The sequence below is a fragment of the Papio anubis genome, chromosome 4 (assembly GCF_008728515.1).
Source record: "Papio anubis isolate 15944 chromosome 4, Panubis1.0, whole genome shotgun sequence".
NCBI lineage: Eukaryota > Metazoa > Chordata > Mammalia > Primates > Cercopithecidae > Papio > Papio anubis.
In genome coordinates, this window is record NC_044979.1 from 121,232,390 (window position 1) to 121,243,820 (window position 11,431).

The window sequence follows — 11,431 nt, forward strand, 5'->3', positions numbered from 1 at the left end:
GCTGTATTCCAGTGTCTTCTTTAGGTAGTTGAAATGTAGCTTATTTTTGTTGCTTATTCCGGTCTTTTTTTTGTTGTAGGGGTGAACATTACACACCTTCAGCCAGCCATCTTGCTGATGTCTCTCCTTGCATTTTTTTTTTTAAATAAAAAAGTTTTAATAGAATCATTACTGACGCTATTGGAGATGCCATACTATTTTCAATATATTGTTTGAACAGAGACTTTTATTTATTTCTTTTTGTCTTAACTTTTTAAGAAATTTTTCTTGTCGTACTGGCTAGGATCTTCAGTACAATGTTAAAAAGAGGTGGTAATATGTTTTTGTTTCTGTATTAGTTATCATGTTTGCTCTGGATTCCTGTAAGCTATTGTTTATCAGAGTATGAAAATCCCTTTTATTCCAGCTTGCTAAGTGTATTTTTAATCATAAATATTCAATTTTACTATTTCAAAATGGTCATTTTTTCATTGCTCTATGAAAATGGATTTATTATTTTCATTATTAAAATAATTATTTTAAATTATTAAAATTGATTTCTGGCCAGGCGTGGTTGCTCATGCCTGTAATCACAGAACTTTGGGAGACTGAGATGGGCAGATCATTTAAGATCAGGAATTCAAGACCACCCTGGCCCACACAGTGAAACTCCATCTCTACTAAAAATACAAAAATTAGCCAGGTATGTTGGCGTACGCTCGTAGTCCCAGCTACTTGAGAGGCGGAGGCAGGAGAATTTCTTGAACCCAGGAGGTGGTGGTTGCAGTGAGCTGAGATCGTGCTACTGTACTCCAGCCTGGGCAATGGAGTGACACTGTCTCAAAATAAATAAATAAATAAATAAAAAGAAAAAAATTGATTTTTGAGGTTGCAATATCTTTGTGTTTTTTAGAGAAGTCCTACTTGATCCTTACGCATTCTTAGTACCCTGTGGAAAATAATTTGTAGGTATTTTTATATAATATTGCTTACTTTCCTTAATGAGAGTGATTTCTAATTATGTTCTCTTGTACTATCCTTTTTAAATTCTGATATCAAGCTCATAATAGCCAAATAATGAGTTGGGTGTTTTTTAGCCTTTAGAAAAATCTCTTATTTTAGTTTGAATAAGAAAGAAATGAACTCTTTCCTGATTCCTTGTATGTTTCTGTGAGTGTTTAAGTGTGTATACATAGACTTTTGAAGAAATTAATCCCTATTGTATCTCTGGTTCTTTGTACATTACCTATTTTCCAAGTGCTATGTAAATCATTCCTCTATTCTGCTGTTGTTTGAGTCCTCAGTGCAGCTCTGAGGTGAAGATTATTATCCCTGTTTTCAGATGGAGAAGGTAGGCAAAGACAGTTTATTGACTTCATCAAGGTCTCTTAACTGGTAGAACTGAGGTAAAGATTCAAATTCACATTTGCTCTTTCCAGCTACTTGGGAAGCTGAGGCAGGAGAATTTCTTGAACCCAGGAGGTGGTGGTTGCAGTGAGCCATGATCGTGCAGATCCTCTGAGAGAGCAGCAGCGGTTTCTTACTGGTTGCATACTTTGACAGTGACCTCTCTTTTATTATTATTATTATTTTTGCCTTTCATAGTTCTTCATTTTGTCATAAGTATCAATTGCTTTTGAATGTTAATAATTCTGTACAGGTCACTGCTCAATCCTACTTCATCTGATCATGAACACTTTATTGGATGTGTCTGAAATTGAATAAGGGGATCTGGGTTCATTCAGGCACTTAGAGAATCTGAAATGTATTCATTCCCTTTGCATAGCACTGATGATCTCACCTCTGACCAAAGGAATCATTGTAAACAAGGGAAATATGCAAGGGGATGCTGCTATCTTACGCATTCAAATGAAGACATTCAATGCCTGCTTTCCTAGGAATCTTTAGACTTTGATGAGATTCTATTTGCATTAATGGAGCTATGAAATTCAAATGTTTAGGCCAGTACCAGGGGTGTTGGAAGTGTAATGAGATGGATTAAGGAATGAAACATTTAGTCTGATCAGGTAAATCTCTTAATGAGCTCTCCTAGACAGTGAAATTAGGAGAGAAAAATTAGTCTGGGCTGGACAAATAGGAGTCCACAGAGACGGGGAACAAAGACCTTGTACTTAATTCAAGGTTATATGATCCATCAAAACTTCCTGTGTTAACCTTCTTTGCTGCTGAAATCATTACAATGTACTATTGTTTATAACTTCTCTCTGCATACAAGTAAACTGTTCAGTTTGTAAAAATACCAAGCATTTTTTGAGTGCCTACTCTGTGCTAGGCACTTTGTCCTGTAATTTAATTATCATAATCATGACTTCTTACATGAGAACTAAAGTTAATTGTGATTGTACTTCGTTTTAATTGCTCATTGAATTGTCTGTATTCCCAACTAGAATTTAAATTCCAGAAGGCAGAAACAGGGCCTTTCTTACTCTTCATTATATCACTGGCACTTGGCAGAATTTCGGACATATATGAGGCACTCTGGCACAGTACAATGTGTTAAAGGAAGAAATGGCCTGGCTATCTCCAGCACCCAGTCTCATTTCAGGGCCCATTCTCTGGTCTTCTGGAGCCTTTCCCACTTCTCATTCTGCATTACATTCATTTATGAGCTTCATAAGATCTTCATTTTTTCCCCCATGTATTCCAATGACTAGAACAAGATTTGACTTAATATTTATTAAATTTGTTTGAATTTATGTTTATCTCTGTGATCTATAATTTCTTTAATGATAGATGGCCATTTATTGTTTTATTTCTAGTTCTCAACACATGCCTTTTACACAAAATTTAAATGTCTCTCTTCACAGAGGATGAAGGCAGGGCTCAGGTGTGTTGGAGAGAGGTTTCAGCATCCAGTAGGTACCAGAACCAGAAGGGACTTAATTCTCACTTCTTCCTAAGTTCTAGTTTAGGTTTTGGAAACCTGGCTAGGATAAGTTATGTTTACAATAAGTCTTTTTTTTTTTTTTTTTGCTAGTGTGTGTTTTCTGATTCGTACTAGAGTTTTACTTGTTACTTCAAATCTTGTGATTTTTGAAGGGTCTACATCATTTATTCTGCGATTTATGTTAACAATCATATCCTCTTATAAAGAAACAGTTTTTACATGCTCCTTAAAAGTGCTTGAAATTAATCTCACTGTCCTCTAATTCCAGTGCCACATTGCCAGTCACATCAGTGGGAAGGATGCGGAAAAATGACAGAGGCGTCGTCTTTCTTATTCCATCTCTAGCTCTGCATATTAAATCTCAAGTATTGGTGGACACGGTCATTTACCACTGGCAGTAAAGCGCACACTCCCAGGGTATCCTGGCAACCTGCGGAGAAAGCTAATCATGACAGGCATTAAAGAGTTTCATACTTCTCTTAGACATTAGGGAAAGGAAAGACTTGTATCCTTTATTGTCGTTCACAGGTGAATTTTGAATACTAAAACAAAACTACTTCAAATTTAATCTTTCAGGAAAGTGTACATTTCTCTTACATTTGAATAATTGTGACAGCTACAGAAACACATTTGTTCTAAATTTTGTAGGTGGCCATCACAGAATAGCCTCTGGGTACACATTTAGAAGAGCAATAATGATACAAGAAAGGGTATTACAGATTTCATTTTAACCAACAACAGGAAAACGGCTTCATATACATATAGATCACTCTCTAGCACTGACTTCAGTTTTGAATGTCACCTCTATGTGGCTGACAGGGCATTAGTTTAAAAAGCAATTCTGGAGAAATTACAGTAGAAAGACTGTCTTCATTTTTACTGTTTCTCCCTCTTGCTGGGCAAAGTCACAAAGAACACCTGTGCAGGCCGTTTTTGAGCATGGTGGCTTTGAGCTGTGGATTTAGAACACTGAATGGAGGTTCTCGGCTGTGCACAGTGGCTCATGCCTGTAATCTCAGCAATTTGGGAGACCAAGGTGGGTAGATCACATGAGGTCAGGAGTTCGAGATCAGCCCAGCCAACATGGTGAAACCCCATCTCTACTAAAAATACAAAAATTAGCTGGGCATAGTGGTGCATGCCTGCAATCCCAGCTACTTGGTAGGCTGAGGCAGGAGAATTGCTTGAACCTGGGAGGTGGAGGGTACAGTGGGCCGAGATCACGCCACGCCACTGCACTCTAGCCTGGGCACAAGAGTGAAACTCCACGTGAAAAAAAACAAACAAACAAACAAAAAAAAACACTGGATGTGAGTTCTCTTCCTAAGAAATGCTGCCTGCTAACTGGGACTCCTGTTTCTCACCTAGTAATGAGGCAGGTGCTTTGGAGGTTACAGAACGAGGACATGTTAGGAGATGAATTGTGTTCCGCAAAATTCCTGTGTTGAAGCCCTACCCCCAAGTACCTAGAATGTGACCTTACACAGAGACAGGATCTTTACAGAGGTAATCAAGTTAAAATGAGGTCATTAAGTTGGGCCTTAATCCAATAGGACTGTTGTTCTTACAAGGGGACATTTGGACACCGATATGCACATACGGAAGATGATATAAACACACAGGAGGAACACACCATCTACAAGCCCAGGAGAGGCCCGGACCATGTCCTTCCCTCTCAGCCTCCTCTCAGAGGGAGGGCTGTGCAGCACCACGATCTCAGACTTCCAGCCTCCAGAATTGGGAGCAAGTACATTTCTGTGGTTTAAGCCTCACAGCTTTTGGTACTTTGCTATGGCAGCCCCAGCAGACTAATAGGGAGGCATCTCTAATGCTGTTCCCTCCACCCCTGTTCAATGAAAACTTTTAAAGATTCACTGCAAGCATCTCCTCCACACTGCTGACTCAGCCACACGCTGCTGGGTTGTTTTCATCGGCAGAGTTGTCACTTCCTTGTCAGCTGTGTTGGTTACCTATCGCTGTGCAACAATTACCCTGGAACTCGGCAGGAGACAACATGCATTGTGTTATCTCACTCAGACTCTGAGGGTCAGGAATCCAGAGGTGGCTGGGCTGCATGGCTTTAGCTCTGGGTCTCTTATGAGGCTGCAGGCTAGCTGTCAGGTGCCACTGCAGTCTCTGGACATTGGTTGGGGCTGGAGGATGCATTCACGTGGCTGTGGGCGGAGGCTTCTGTTTTTACCCTGTGGATCTTTCCATGGGGCTACTCACAACATGGCCTTTCCCAGACCAGGTGGTTCCAGACAGAGCATCAGACAAGCAAAGGTGTGCCCAAGACGGAAGCTGCGGGGCGTGTCTTTATAATCTGTGGCACGAGATCACTTCTGCCGTACTTGATTGTGGGAGAGGCTGCATAAGATTTTGAATGCCAGGAGGTGGGGATCATGGGGAGGCTCTCGGAGATCGGCTACCACATAGGACCTAGCTCATTTTCATAGCTCATAGCTCTTTGCATAAGAGCAGCTTTCTCTTATGTAAAATGCAGCACGTTGATTACAGGCCAAACTCCAGGCTCATCTGTCTCCATTCCTAGTACAATATCACCAACTACCTCCTTCGTCATCCCCCTTCCTTGCTTTTCATTTATATTCCTTTCGATTTTGTGCTGACCGTGAACTTCTCTATTCCCTTGGAGCCTTTGTATCTCTGGAGCTGGGCAGGTGATTAAAGAGTGCCTCTTCCTTTGGATAAAACCCCATTGCTGGATGAGTGGTAACATGCTCTGCCTGAACCACTGCTGTGAGTGACCTTGCCAACATCCTCACTCGCATGCTTGGGGCACCTTCTGTGTGAGGCACGTGCCCAGGGCATGCCACACTGTTCTCCACCCTCAGGTCCTTCCTGCTAAGGTCCTGACCTTCAGCTAGGTCACTGCGGTTCACTGGGCAGCTGTGGTTTTCCAGGGCTAAGGGAGCCCTGAGGAAAGGGCATGAATGTGATGGGCAAAAGTTGCTGCACAGTAGCTGCTTAGTTGGCTTCCACTGACACTGGCCTATTGAACCAAGCTGACTTTTCTCCATCTATTGGGAAATACTAAGTTCTGTTTAACTAAAACTTCTAAACATTTACTCCCTGATGCTTTGAGTTGGTGATAGAGGTGGTGGTATGTTAGGAAAATGACTGTCAAATTTACCACTGGATCTGGAATTTGGGAGCTGAGTTTGAGAATCAGAGTCGTGTAACTGCTTCAGAAAGTTTATTCCACTTGTCTTGAGAAGACTGTAGGAACATTTAGAAACAGGCTGTAAGTGGGGCTGGCAGGTGGACTTTTACTTTTTATTTTTAGAGAGCATCTGTAGAGCCCATCACTGGCTGCGTCTGTAACTGCCTGACTCTGGTTCTGTGCAATAAAGCAGTCCTGTGTCATGATTACCATTTTGACAACAAGATGGATATTTCAAAGATGCACTTCTGCATTCAATCACATTTGAGGAACACATGGAAATCAGTCACTTGTGTGGGGCTGCTCTCTTCTGCTAGCGGCTAATTAGTCAAGAGGAGCACACCCATGGGACTGCCTCCCTCTTGGCTGCTACTTTACCATGGAAAGGGCAATCATTGTCAGTAAAAAAAAAAAATAAATCTTTGATGCCACAGGGGATTTAAACGAACAGGAGTATAGGAGTAATCAGGTTTTCCATGTAAGGTGTCATGGGAGGGAGGGGAGACAAGGTTTCTCAGCAGATCCTGCCACCCTCCCTGGGGAGGGAGGGAGTGGTGTGCCTGTGTGCAGCCCCGCAGCATCTTGCCGTGTTTAAACCGCAACCCAAGGTGTGTCTTGATTTAACATGAAGGCAACTTTGGGGACAAATTATATTGGAATGATACTGAGTTTGACTTTGTTAAAAGTACTTTGAAGAGAACCAGGGAGTATGGAAGAGTGGAGAAAGCAGTAGACATAGACTCAGAAAACGGGCTTTGGCTTGCTAGCTGGGTGGCCTGGAGCGTGATCTTCTAACCTGAGCTGTCTCACGAAAGGAAATCCTTTCTACCTGTTGGGAGTACCGTGTGTGCCCACGTCTAATCAAGCTGTTGCACACCTGCAACATGCTGTGTGGGTTGTGTTGTTCAGGAAGACAGATGTGTGTCTACCATGTTCTTTATCCACCTGAATGGTTTTGAAAATTTTTTTTAAGCTCTAAAAATAGGTAAAAGCTGAATGTTAAAAAAGAGAAAACATTCAAATCAGTATTTTCCATGGGCTAATTTTCTATTCTCAATCTGTTTTATGCCCAGCCCTCGCTGTCCACTGCTGAGAGCCCCACATCTCATGAGAACTGATAATGCCACCCAGATAACTGAGAAATCTTCAGGGGCCCGGTGCTGGACTCTGGCGTTCTAGTCTGTCTCATGATCACGTGGTCCAGGACCATCCTCTTTTTGATTTCTCTGCTCTCAGAGGGTTTCTCAGAACAATGCATTTGGGGGATCCTTAGTATGACTCATCCCCAGTGTGTACCTCTCAGGAGTGCTGAGCTGGAGGACTTAATGATAGGACTTAATTTCTCAACGCTTCGGGGGAACAAAGTCAAAGGAATTAAGCGACCCTGTATGGTGGACCAGCTGGGGCTAAACTCGAATTTCCTAATTTCTTTGTAGTCTTGTTTTTACTACCTTGGGTCCTTGCCTCCAGGAAAACCTAGAGATGCTGCTGGGGGTAAATAAAGCAACCTGGATTGGATAGATCCATAATTCTTCCTAACCTCTGCTTTTCCCTTGGAGCAGAAGTATATGCATAAGAAAACATCATAGGAGGGGCAAGGGACACAGTGGGAAGAGATGGGGCTGTGTGAGCTCGGAGGCAAATAGAATGTTGCCTTTACTGGCTTCATCTGGAGGCCAGAAAGGAAAACTCTCCTAGGATCCAGGAGATCTCCATTTAAGTGAATAGCGATTTGAGCAAATACGTAACTCTTTGACCTTACTTTCCTCATCTAGAAAATGGGAATAATAACATGTAACTTACAGGACGGGCATCCACTGTGCCTCACACATACAAGGCAAATGGTTGTTACTCTCAGACCACTGGATTCAAAAATCTCTAAGGTAATTTTCTTTCCCATTTACTCCTTCTGCCTGTATTGGCTCATGTTAACGCTAGTGTTTGTTGAACTTGATCCCCTTCAAATTTGAAAAAATTGTGTCTCATTTTCCATTTTATTTTCTCAATCCTTCCAGGTGAAAAATGTTATCCAGACATTGGTACCGAAATCTAGTGAGGACACTGGTGTTTAGGTTGCTGCTGCTGCTTTCATTCATTATTAAGTGTCAAGCCCAGCACATGAATCTGTTTTTTAAAAAATTTTAATCTGGAGGCTGCTCACATACTGAACACTTTGTAGAGTCAATATTAGGTACAGAAACATATTTGCACATAGAATAAAATTGAACAAAGTTAGAAAACATCTTAACCAAGGGAAAGCAAATAAGTATATAACTCACTTCAGTTAGCACAGTTTCAGTGCACAATACTATTTATTTTTAGAAACAAAAGGTAAGGAGCATGTACTCCACCAGTTTTCCTGTATCTATATTTTGGGGATAATTACTCAACATTTTAGAGTGAACTTGCATTCATTGAATACCCATCATTATGTGTGAGGTTCCGTAATTGATGTTTTCACATTTTATTTAATGTTCCTTAGCAGCCTATGAGAGGGGTATTATTATTTTCCCATTGTGCTTATGAAGAAACTGAGACTTGGGATAAAAAGAAAAAATATTAAATTTTGTTTTTCAATTCTGTAGTGTCTTGACGTATAATATTTTATTTTTTCCCTTTTTAATTTTGAAATAATTTTGCTTGTAGACAAGTTGCAAGAATGAATAAAGAACTCTTATACACTTTTCATACAGATTCATCATTGTTAATATTTTGCCATATTTCTTTTCTTTCTCCCTTTATATATCAAATGTTTTCTACCCCTTTTTAGTGCCAATTGCATATATTCTATCATTTACTTTGTGATTCTTTAGTGTGTATTTTCTAAGAACAAGAACATTTTCTATCATAACCACAGTATAGTTACCAAATTCAGGAACTTTCACCTTGATGCAGTGTGATGATCAAAATCACAATTCTTATTTCAATTTTCTAGTTTCCAGAAATGTCTTTCATAGCTATTTAGCTTCTGGTCCAGGGTCTGGTCCTGCTGCACACATTGCATTTTATAATCATGTTTCTTTAGCCTTCTGTCATCTGGAGAAGACTCTTGGCCCTTTGTCTTTTACATCATTAACATTACAGGCCAGTTATGTTCTAGGGCATCCTCTCTGTTTGGGTTTGTCTGATGTCTCAGATAATGCAAGTTTGGGCAGGATTATTTCGTAAGTCATGTTGTGTTCTTCTTAGTATCAAGAGGCACATGAAGGTGGTTACTTCCAATATTGGTGATGTTAATTTTGATCCCTTTTCCCCACTCTAAAGTCACTATTTTTTTTAAAAATAATTAAATGGCAAAACTGATAATAAGTAATGAGATCAAAGCCATAACACAGTATCTCATCAAAGAAGAGCCCTGGATCAGATGACTTCACTACTAAATTCTACCAAAAATTTAAAGAATACTAATATCATTTCTCCTCAAATTATTCAAAAAATTGAAGAGGAAAAAATACATCCAAACTCATTCCATGAGGCCAGCATTACCCGGATATGAAAACAAGACAGGAACACAATAAAAAAAGGAAAAGTGTAGGCCAACATTACTGATAAACATAGACGCAAAAATCCTGAACAGAATACTAGCAAACCAAATTCAACAACACATTAAAAATATCATTACCCATAATAAAGTGGGATTTATCCCAGGGATGCAAGAATGGTTCAACATACGCAAATCAATTAATGTGATACATTAACAGAAACAAGAACAAAAATCATATGATTATTTCAATAGATGCCTAAAAATCATTTGATAAAATTCGACATACCTTTATGATAAAACTCTCATCAAAATGGGCACAGAAGGAGCATACCTCAAAATAATAAAGGGCATATATGACAAACCCACAGCTAACATCATACTGAATGGGAAAAAACTGAAGGCCTGCAAGAGGACAAAGATGCCCGCTTTCACAACTTTTATTCGACATGACGCTGGAATTTCTGGCCAAAGAATTAGTCAAGAGAAAAAAATAAAGTGCATCCTAATTGGAAAGGAAGAAGTCAAATTAGCGTTATTCACAGACTACATGATTTTATGCCCAGAAAAACCTAAAGACTCCACCAAAAAACTGTTAGAACCGACAAATAAATTCTGTAAAATTGTACAATGTAAAATCACCATATGAAATCAGTAGCGTTTGTATATACCAACAATCTGAAAAAGAAATCAACAAAGTAATCCCATTTATAGTAACTTAAAAAATGCAAAATACCTAGAAATTAATCAAACCAAAAAATGAAAAGTCAATACAAGGAAAACTATAAAATGCAGATAAAAGAAATTGAAGAAGACAGAAGAAATGAAAAGATATTATATGCTTGCAAATGGGAAGAATTAATATTTTTTAAATGACAATACTACTCAAAGCACTTTATAGATGTAATGCAATCCCTATGAAAATATCAGTGATATATTTTGCAGAAACAGCAAAAGCATTCTAAAATTTATGTGTAGCCAAAAAAGACTCCCGTTATTCAAAGCAATCCTGAGCTAAAAGAACGAAGCTGGAGGCATCATGCTACCTGACTTCAAAATATACTAAAAAGTCAAAAATCCTAAACAGAATACTAGCAAACCAAACTCAACAATGCATTAAAAACATCATTACCCATCAAGTAGAATTTATCCCAGGGATGAAGAATGGTTCAACATATGCAAATCAATCAATGTGATACATTAACAGAAACAAGAACAAAAATCATATGTATGGCATGGTACTGCCATACAAGCAGACACATAGACCAATGGAACAGCATAAAGATCCAAGAAATAAATCCACACATTTACAGCCAACTCATCTTCAACAAAGACACCAAGAAAATACAATGGAGAAAGGACAGTAAATGGTGCTGGGAAAACTGGATAACTATATCTAGAAGAATGAAACTAGACCCACATCTCTCACCATATACAAATATCAGATCAAAATGGATTAAAGACATACATCTAAGATCTGATTATATGAAAACATTGAAAGAAAATGTCAGGGGAATGCTCCAGGACATTAGTCTGGACAGATTTTTTGTGTAAGACCTTAAAAGCACAGGTAATCAAAGCAAAAATTGACAAATGGGATGACACTAATCTGAAAAGCTACTGCACAGTAATCAACAAAGTGAAGAGACAACCTACACAATGGGAGAAAATATTTGCAAACTATCTATCTGAAAAGGAATGAATAAGCAGAATATATAAAGAGCTCAAACAACTCAAAAATAATAACAACAATAATAATCCCATTAAAAAATGAGCAGAAGATCTGAACATTTCTCAACAGAAGACATACGAATGGCCAACAGGTATATTAAAAATTGCTCAACATCACTACCCATCTTAGAAATGCAAATCAAAACTATGG